The 10,028-nt window shown below is 45.4% G+C and overlaps 1 non-coding gene across 1 annotated transcript; it reads left to right on the forward strand.

Annotated features, from left to right (window-relative positions):
* Window positions 1-1,481: 1,481 nt before the first annotated feature.
* Window positions 1,482-1,630, forward strand: LOC135542834 (5.8S ribosomal RNA). Its single transcript, XR_010456152.1, has one exon. It is a non-coding gene; the product is annotated as a 5.8S ribosomal RNA (ribosomal RNA).
* Window positions 1,631-10,028: the final 8,398 nt, after the last annotated feature.

Genomic DNA, 10,028 nt, shown 5'->3' on the forward strand with positions numbered 1-10,028 from the left:
CTGAATTTTTGTTTTTTTTCTTAGCCAAACGTGATGAACAAAATGGAGCGATTTCTCCTACACAAATAATATTTTTGGAGAAACTGAACATTTGCTATCTAACTGAGAGTCTCCTCATTGAAAACATCCGAAGTTCTTCAAAGATAAATGATTTTATTTGAATGCTTTTCTTGTTTTTGTGAAAATGTTGCCTGCTGAATGCTAGCTATCGATACCTCTTACACAAATGCTTGTGTAGCGATGGTTGAAAAGCATATTTTGAAAATCTGAGATGACAGTGTTGTTAACAAAAGGCTAAGCTTGTGAGCCAATATATTTATTTCATTTCATTTGCGATTTTCATGAATAGTTAACGTTGCGTTATGCTAATGAGCTTGAGGCTATGATTACGCTCCCGGATACGGGATTGCTCGAAGCTAGAAGTTAATTTGACTCAACACGGGAAACCTCACCTGGCCCGGACACGGAAAAGATTGACAGATTGATAGCTTTCTCGATTCTGAGGGTGGTGGTGCATGGCCGTTCTTAGTTGGTGGAGTGATCCAACTTCTTGGAGGGACAAGTGGTGTTCAGCCACATGAGCAATAACAGGTTTGTGATGCCTTTAGATGTCTGGGGCTGCACGCACGCCAAACTGAGCAGATCAGCGTGTGTCTACCCTTTGCTGAGAGTCGTGGGTAACCTGCTGAACCCCACACGTGATTGGGATTGGGGATTGCAATTACTTCCCATGAACAAGGAACTCCCAGTAAGCGTGGGTAATACGCTTGTGTTGATTAAATCCCTGCCCTTTGTACACACCGCCCGTCACTACGACCGATTGGATGGTTTAGTGATGTCGGTCACAGCCCTGGCAGAGCGCCGAGAGGACGACCAAACTTGACTATCTAGAGGAAGTAAAAGTTGTAACAAGGATTCCGAAGGTGAACCTGCGGAAGTTCTCCAAAAACAAAACTCTGCTGTGGGCTGGGTAGGGTAGGGGCTCACGCCCCCCGCCTCTCCCTTCCCTCTGCGTAGGGTTCTTGGCCGGGAGGGTGGCTTCGGCCCGAGCCCGGTTTCCCGCATCTCCATGTCATCTGGGTTGCACCCGACCGCCTCCACCCCCTCCCCCTTTCCCCGTAAGGCACGGCCGCATGGCACACCTGTGGGCAGGTGTGTCGGCCGCGTCCCAAAGGGGATTGAGGGTTGCCGGTGAATGGGGTCTTCCCGCCTCGTTCTCCAACATTAAGCTGCTTGGGTGTCGCCCAGGACCCTCACACGGCTCCGGAAACCTAGCCAACCACTATGTGCCCCGGCGCAGGTGGGGCTTTAATGTCTCCCCTCCCGTCGATTTGGAGAAGGTGGAGCACCTGGACACTTTTCGTTCAACCGTAATCCTTTTTGCTCTCACTCTGGCGAAGGACGGGCAGAGGAAAGGAGGGCAACCTCCCCAACCCCGCCTAGCCACTAGCCTCTGCGTAAAACAAAAAATAAAAGAGTGCAACTCTTAGCGGTGGATCACTCGGCTCGTGCGTTGATGAAGAACGCAGCTAGCTGCGAGAACTGAATTGCAGGACACATTGATCATCGACACTTTGAACGCACCTTGCGGCCAAAGGTTCCTACTGGAGCTACACCTGTCTGAGGGTTGCTTTGTATATACAGTGGGGCAAAAAAAGTATTTAGTCAGACACCAATTGTGCAAGTTCTCCCACTTAAAAAGATGAGAGAGGCCTGTAATTTTCATCATAGGTACACTTCAACTATGACAGACAAAATGAGAAAAAAAATCCAGAAAATCAAATTGTAGGATTTTTAATGAATTTATTTGCAAATTATGGTGGAAAATAAGTATTTGGTCACCTACAAACAAGCATGATTTCTGGCTCTCACAGACCTGTAACTTCTTCTTTAAGAGGCTCCTCTTAAACAAGAGGGTTAGACTGGTTGGCAACAGCACAGGCTCTCAGGATAGAGGCACAGGTCAGTGTTCCAACTTAAATCATGTTTCCATTTTCCATGACTATCCAGGACAAAATGTGGGTTCTTCAAAGACTCTTTTCAATGAAGGAACTTTAGACTTTTTGCCTAGTGTGTGGTACTGCTCACCTATTTAACCCTTTGTAATGATAAAAGGACAATTGTACAGAATGGATTTGACCTCCACACTCATATCTTTGAACCCTAGCCAAGGGGGTCTCAAGCCTTTGACACAGGACTAGTTCTGAATGCCACAGCAGTCACTGCTTCAATTAAAGTCCCATTTCCCCAAGGCCAAAAGCCAAGAGACACTAACCTGAATGACCCCTTTGATGCATTAAAAAGTAACTCTCTCAGAGGATGTAGCCTAGCATTGTGGATGGTCAACTCATTTTCAAAGGGATTTTACTTTCTGCTCTGTCAGGTTGAGCTATCAAGCTCTTTAACTCCCTGTACACAGCAACTGGCATTTATATTATGAAAAGGCCCTTTCTCTCAGTCTCCAGTCCGTTGCCACTAATCCAATACGCCCATTAGAAGTGATGCATTATAAACTATGGAGCCCAAAAGCTCTCTCCTCATATCCTATTTTGTTCTGAGAGTGACACATCAATGACTGATCAAATGAGATCAGGTGTGTATTGTGGTTGTGGAAGGTCTGCTGCCACCAGACCACTTACTGTATCCGTACTGACAGCAGAGGAGAAGAAGCCATCCAGCAACTTTCCAATAAAATGGAAGAGACCAGCTGCCACTAAATAATAGCACAATAGATCAGTACAATCGCATGAGATGATGGGAAGTGGAGAGAAAGAATCCGTCACAATATTGTCAATAACACATTGCATAGACGACACGCATGGCGTACTACAACAAAACTATGTTTTTAATCCTTTGGGTTTTAATAGCTATTTCCCATTTGGGACCATGTTTTAATTTATTTTACCAGCAAAGTGTAGGTTTCTCATCCATCCATTCATATTCAAAGTATTTCAATATGAGACAAAACCTTTAGAACTATGTTAAGTTCTAATATTGTAAACTGCAAGTCTCCAAATTCTCCAATGGTCAAACCCTTGTATTAATGTGTTGTAGACACTGTTATTGTCTGACAACCTAAACCTTTCTTTTGGTCTTGTTGCCTCAATGTATAAAAAAGCATAAAATAACTTAGAAAAGTCTCGTTACTGAGTGCAGACCTTCTACTAATGAAGCCTATAAACAACAGCCATAACCACACTACTGCTCCAGGACACTTTTAATTTAAAAAAGCCGTTCTGCCGCGTGGATTTAATGCGAGATTATTGATATGGTCAAAACATAGTGGCATTTGCATAAAATTCCGTTTTCCGCCAATTTATTTCTGTCCATTTCCAGTCCCTTGCGCATGCTCGGGTTGCCCAACAGCCCCCTCGCCCACTTCACTTCTTTTCCATTAGAAATGAATGACTACCGTAGTTTTATCGCCTTCAGTGGCAGCGAGCAAACCTCATCACAACAGGGTGAGCACGGCTGTCTACTTCGGTCTGGCAAAAGTCTAAACGGAATCCTTAGGACGTCCCAACTCTGACCTCACCCCATTTGAAATTGGCATTTAAAAGGTTAAGGGTTAACGTTAGGGTTATGGTTAATGTTAGAGTTAAGGTAGGGATTTAGGGTTAGGGTTTAGGGTATGGACAACCAAAGGATCCCAGGTAGCACTAACCATTATGTCTGCTACCTCCATTGTGTGCATATCGCCAACAAAAAGCTGTATAATTTTGCATTTCAAGCTAATAAATGTCTTAGCAACTAATATAAAAGTCATATGGTAATATATTGCTGGAGGGGAGCACTGTTGTTACACACCTGAAATCTGGCACTTTCTTTTATTAGCTTTTTGAAAAACAAATATGATAAAGGGGTCATGCAATGCAATGGCAAACACGTGTTGGAGAGTAGTGAAATACATGTCGTTCAAATGATTTTATAGATCCACTATGCAGAAATCGCTCCGCCATTTCCTGGTTGTTAAAATTCTAATACTTAACCTAATTTCAATTTATGTGAAAGCTTTAACAAGCAAGTATAGTGTAGAGAATCATTGTACCATCTAAACCCGCTGTGAAATATATTTTCCATAATCAAAAATATTGTATTTTCAAATGCAAAAACAAAACTTAAAAACAGGAACCATAGAAATTGTGCAAATAGATCTACAGCTTCTTAGACTTGATTTCAATGAGAATTACTATCACAACTCAGGATTTGACCCAGATGCAGACACAGGAGGCGGATAGTTTGATTATAACAAAGGGGCAGGCAAGGGCAGGTCGACTGCAGGCAGAGGTTCATAATCCAAGGCAGATTCAATCAGGGACAGAACCTCAGGCAGAATCAGGGTCAGGACAGGCAGAAAGGTGAGAACCGGGAAGAGTAGGAAACAAAAACTTGAGAACAGGAAACACGCTGGTAAGACCTGACAAAACAACACGAAATGGCAACATACAAACAGAAAACGCAAGTATAAATAGACAGGGGATACAGGGAAATAATAGGAGACACCTGGTGGGGTGTGGAAACAAGCACAGACAGGTGAAACAGATCAGGGTGTGACATATTTCTATGTCGTACAAAAAGTTACATATTGCAGCAGTAATTACATTTTGCAGTAGCTTGGTGGTAGTTGAATTAAATAAAAATCTTGGTAGTGCTTTCCGTACTTAATTACTTTGTGTAGTGGTTTAGCTAACTACTAGAACTACAAGCTACTTTTTTGGCAAAACTAAAATAAAATGTGAGTGAAGTAGGTAAGAATTTCCTTTCTTTTTCAGTATCAAACCTGCCTAATTCTCACTTTTTGTGTTCAATAGGCTAAATTACACATTCTGTTAACATCTGACTCCAGAGTGATATATTGCAATTTGTAGTCTGACAATTCAGATTTAGATATAATTTTTCACTAAGTTGTCACGTTCTGACCTTTATTTCCTTTGTTTTATCATTATTTAGTATGGTCAGGGCGTGAGTTGGGGTGGGCAGTCTGTTTGTTTTTCTATGATTTGGGTATTTCTATGTTTCGGCCTTGTATGGTTCTCAATCAGAGGCAGGTGTCATTCGTTGTCTCTGATTGAGAATCATACTTAGGTAGCCTGGGTTTCACTGTGTGTTTGTGGGTGATTGTTCCTGTCTCTGTGTTTGCACCAGATAGGGCTGTTTTAGGTTTTCACGGTTCTTGTTTTTGTTAGTCTGTTCATGTATAGTTTTCTTCATTAAATAACCATGAATAGAAACCACGCTGCGTTTTGGCCCGCCTCTCCTTTAACTAAAGAAAACCGTTACATAAGTAGTTTATATGTGGTAACTGTTTTTAAAAGTTTTAAAGTAAACTAAAGGGTAGCTTAAAGCTTTAAAGTATTGTAGTTTAAGTATTGAAGTTTAACTTCTTCCAGTGTGAAGTAATTGGTATCTTCATAAACTGTATTTTCAGAGTAGCTTCCCCAACATTAAAATACAGCCTCTGAAGTGTTTACCCATGATGTTTTTACTATTATATGTATATACAGCCGTATCAGATCAAATTGATACCCCCAATATTAATTAATATGTTTGATTTTGAACATATAAATGGCATATCTGCATATCAAATATATCAAGTGACCTAATAACACAGTTAGATTAAATTGATGCATAATGCAAGGGGAAAATCTACTGCAGTACATGAACAGCAGAACCCATTGCCAGACAGTGTAATATTTTGTAATGTGTCCCATGTCATATAATGTGTACATGGCACATGAGATGAGGAAAAGCCATTAATTTTAACTGTTCGGATGCATGTGGCACATAGTGTTTTTGTAAAATATTCAGATCCCTTCCCTTTTTCCACATTTTGTTACTTTACAGCCTTATTCTAAAATTTATTAAATTATTTTTTCCCTAATCAATCTACCCGATAATGACGAAGCAAAACAGGCTTTTATAAATGTGTGTACATTTATTTAAAAAACTAAATACCTTATTTACAAGAGTATTTAGACCCTTTGCTATGAGACTTGAAATTGACCTCAGGTGCATCCTGTTTGAATTGATCATCCTTGAGATGTTTCTACAACTTGATAGGAGTCCAACTGTGATAAATTCAACTGATTGGAAATTATTTGTAAAGGCCCATACCTGTCTATACAAGGTCCCACAGCTAAACAGTGAATGTCAGAGCAAAAACCTAGCCAAGATATCGAAGGAATTGTCCGTAGAGCTACGAGACAGGATTGTTTCAAGGCATAGATCTGTGGAAGGGTACCAAAAATTGTATGCAGCATTGAAGGTCCCCAAGAACACAGTGGCCTCCATAATTATTAAATGGAAGACGTTTGGAACCACCAAGACTCTTCCGAGCGATTGCCACCTGGCCAAATTGAGAAATTGGGGGAGAAAGGCCAAGGTCAGGGAAATTACCAAGAACCCGATGGTTACTCTGACATAGCTCTAGATTTCCTCTGTGGAGATTAGGAACAATCTCTGCAGCACTCCACCAATCAGGACCGTATAGTCAACTGGCCAGATGGAAGCAACTCCTCAGTAAAAAAGCACATGACAACCTGCTTGGAGTTTGCAAAAAGGCACCTAAAGGACTGTCAGACCCTAAGAAACAAGATTCTCTGGTCTGATGACACCGAGATTGAACTCTTTGGCCTGAATGTGTCACGTCTAATCAAGGTGGGTGGAATCAGGCGCAGAGAGCAGATAGCGATATAAAGTTTATTCTCCGGTGAACAAAAACAAACAACGGTCAACCCAAATACAGACAGGGTGAATATATCCCAACACAGGATAAAGACTAACCGGAGAATAACAAACAGCAAACACCGACAGACAAAACGAAATGACAAAATAAACAATCCCGCACAAAACAAGGGCGGGACAACCTACATTAAATACAGACACTAATTAACTAAACAACACACAGGTGAAACCAATTAGACAAAACCAACAGATACACGAAAAAGGGATCGGTAGTGGCTAATAGGACGGTGATGACGACCGCCGAGCACCGCCCGAATGGGCAGGAGAGCCAACTTCGGCGGCAGTCGTGACAGTACCCCCCCCCCCCAACGCGCGGCTCCCGCTGCGCGCCGCACCGTCCTCGAGGACGACCCGGAGGACGAGGTGCTGGGCGATCCGGGTGGAGGCGGTGGAAATCTCTCAGGAGGGAAGGGTCCAAAATATCCTTCACTGGAACCCAGCATCTCTCCTCCGGAACGTACCCCTCCCAGTCCACGAGGTACTGTAGGCCCCCCACCCGGCGTCTCGAATCTAGAATGCCTCGAACTGTATACGCCGGGGACCCCTCGATGTCCAGAGGGGGCGGAGGGACCTCAGGCACCTCACCTTCTTGCAGGGGACCAGCCACCACTGGCCTAAGGAGAGACACATGACACGAGGGGTTAATACGGTAATACCTAGGAAGTTGTAACCTATAACACACCTCGCTTATTCTCCTCAGGACTTTGAACGGCCCTACACACTGCGGCCCCAGCTTCCGACAGGGCAGGCGGAGAGACAGGTTTCGGGTCAAGAGCCAGACCCTGTCCCCCGGTGCAAACACGGGGGTCTCACTGCGGTGCTGGTCAGCGCTCCTCTTCTGCCGTTCTCCCGTTAACCGTAATGAGTCCTGAACGGCTTTCCAGGTGTCCTTGGAGCGCTGTACCCATTCCTCCATCGCAGGAGTATCGGTCTGACTCTGATGCCATGGAGCCAGGACCGGCTGGTCACCTAACACACACTCAAAAGGAGACAAGTTAGTAGAGGAGTGGCGTAAGGAGTTCTGGGCTAGTTCGGCCCATGGAACATACCTTGCACACTCACCAGGCCGGTCCCGACAATAGGACCGCAGAAACCTGCCCACATCCTGGTTAACGCGCTCCACCTGCCCATTACTCTCGGGGTGAAAACCTGAGGTTAAGCTAACCGAGACCCCCAGCCTCTCCATAAACGCCCTCCACACTCTTGACGTGAATTGGGGACCCCGATCAGGGACGATATCCTCAGGCACCCCATAGTGCCGGAAGACATGGGTAAACAAAGCCTCAGCAGTCTGCAGGGCCGTAGGAAGACCGGGCAACGAAATGAGACGACAGGACTTTGAAAACCGATCCACAACGACCGGGATCGTAGTACTTCCCTGGGACAGGGGAAGGTCGGTAAGAAAATCCACCGATAAATGTGTCCACGGCCATTGTGGAACGGGGAGAGGTTGTAATTTCCCTCTAGGCAGGTGCCGAGGAACCTTGCTCTGAGCACACACTGAGCAGGAGGAGACATAAAATCTCACGTCTTTAAACCAGTGTGGGCCAGTGTGTTCCTCGGTATCATAGAGGCGAGACAGTGCGTCAGCTTTAGTGTTTTGGGAGCCTGGCCGATATGTGAGGGTAAACTGGAACCTAGTAAAAAACATGGCCCATCTAGCCTGACGTGGATTTAGTCTCTTAGCTGCCCAGATGTATTCGAGATTACAATGGTCAGTCCAGATGAGAAAAGGGTATTTAGCCCCCTCAAGCCAATCTCTCCACACCTTCAGAGCCTTGACTACAGCTAACAACTCCCGGTCCCCCACATCATAGTTTTGCTCCGCTGGGCTGAGCTTGCTCGAAAAGAAAGCACACGGGCGGAGTTTGGATGGCACGCCCGAGCGTTGGGACAGCACGGCTCCAACCCCAGCCTCGGACGCATCCACCTCCACTATGAACGCTAAAGAGGGGTCCGGATGCGCCAACACGGGCGCATTGGTGAACAGCTCCTTCAGATGACTGAAAGCTCTGCCCGCCTCTGCTGACCAGCGCAAGCGCACCGGTCCTCCCTTCAGCAGTGAGGTGATGGGAGCAGCCACCTGACCAAAACCCCGGATAAACCTCCGGTAGTAATTGGCAAACCCTAAAAACCGCTGCACTTCTTTCACCGTGGTTGGAGTCGGCCAATTACGCACGGCTGTAACGCGATCATCCTCCATCACCACCCCGGAGGTGGAAATACGATACCCCAGGAAGGAAACGGACTGTTTGAAAAACTCACATTTCTCCGCCTTGCAATACAGGTCATGCTCCAGTAGTCGCCCAAGTACCTTACGCACCAGAGACACATGCTCCGCGCGTATGGCAGAATAGATCAAAATGTCATCAATGTACACTACCACTCCCTGCCCGAGCAGGTCTCGGAGAATCTCATCTACGAAAGATTGAAAAACGGCTGGAGCATTCTTCAACCCGTATGGCATGACGCAGTACTCATAATGACCAGAAGTAGTACTAAATGCGGTTTTCCACTCATCTCCTTCCCGGATACGTACCAGATTATACGCGCTCCTCAGGTCCAGTTTTGTGAAGAATCGCGCCCCGTGAAAAGATTCCATTGCCGTAGCGATGAGAGGTAGTGGGTAACTAAACCCCACTGTGATGGAATTTAGACCTCTATAATCAATACACGGACGCAGACCTCCATCCTTCTTCTTCACAAAAAAGAAGCTTGAGGAGACGGGTGATATGGAGGGCTGAATGTACCCCTGTCCCAGAGATTCGGAAACATATGTTTCCATCGCAACTGTCTCCTCCTGGGACAATGGATACACGTGACTCCTAGGAAGTGCAGCGTTTTCCAGAAGGTTTATCGCACAGTCCTCTCGACGATGAGGTGGTAATTGGGTCGCCTTCCCTTTACTGGAAGCGATAGCCAAATCGGTATAATCAGAGGGAAAGCGCACGGTGGAAACTTGGTCTGGACTCTCCACTGTAGTCGCACCAACGGCAACTCCTATGCAGCTACCTGAACACTCCTCTGACCACCCCTTAAGAGCCCCCTGTCGCCAGAAAATCACCGGGTTGTGTTGAGCTAACCAGGGAACCCCCAACACCACTGGAAATGCAGGTGAATCTATAAGGAACAGGCTAATCTGCTCCTTATGATCACCCTGCGTTACCATGTCCAGCAGCACCGTAGCCTCCCTAATTACTCCTGACCCTAATGGTCGGCTATCTAAGGAGTGCACGGGGAAAGGTCGATCTAACGACACCAGGGGAATCCCTAGCCTTAACGCA

Source organism: Oncorhynchus masou, chromosome 6 (genome assembly GCF_036934945.1).
Source record: "Oncorhynchus masou masou isolate Uvic2021 chromosome 6, UVic_Omas_1.1, whole genome shotgun sequence".
Taxonomy (NCBI): domain Eukaryota; kingdom Metazoa; phylum Chordata; class Actinopteri; order Salmoniformes; family Salmonidae; genus Oncorhynchus; species Oncorhynchus masou.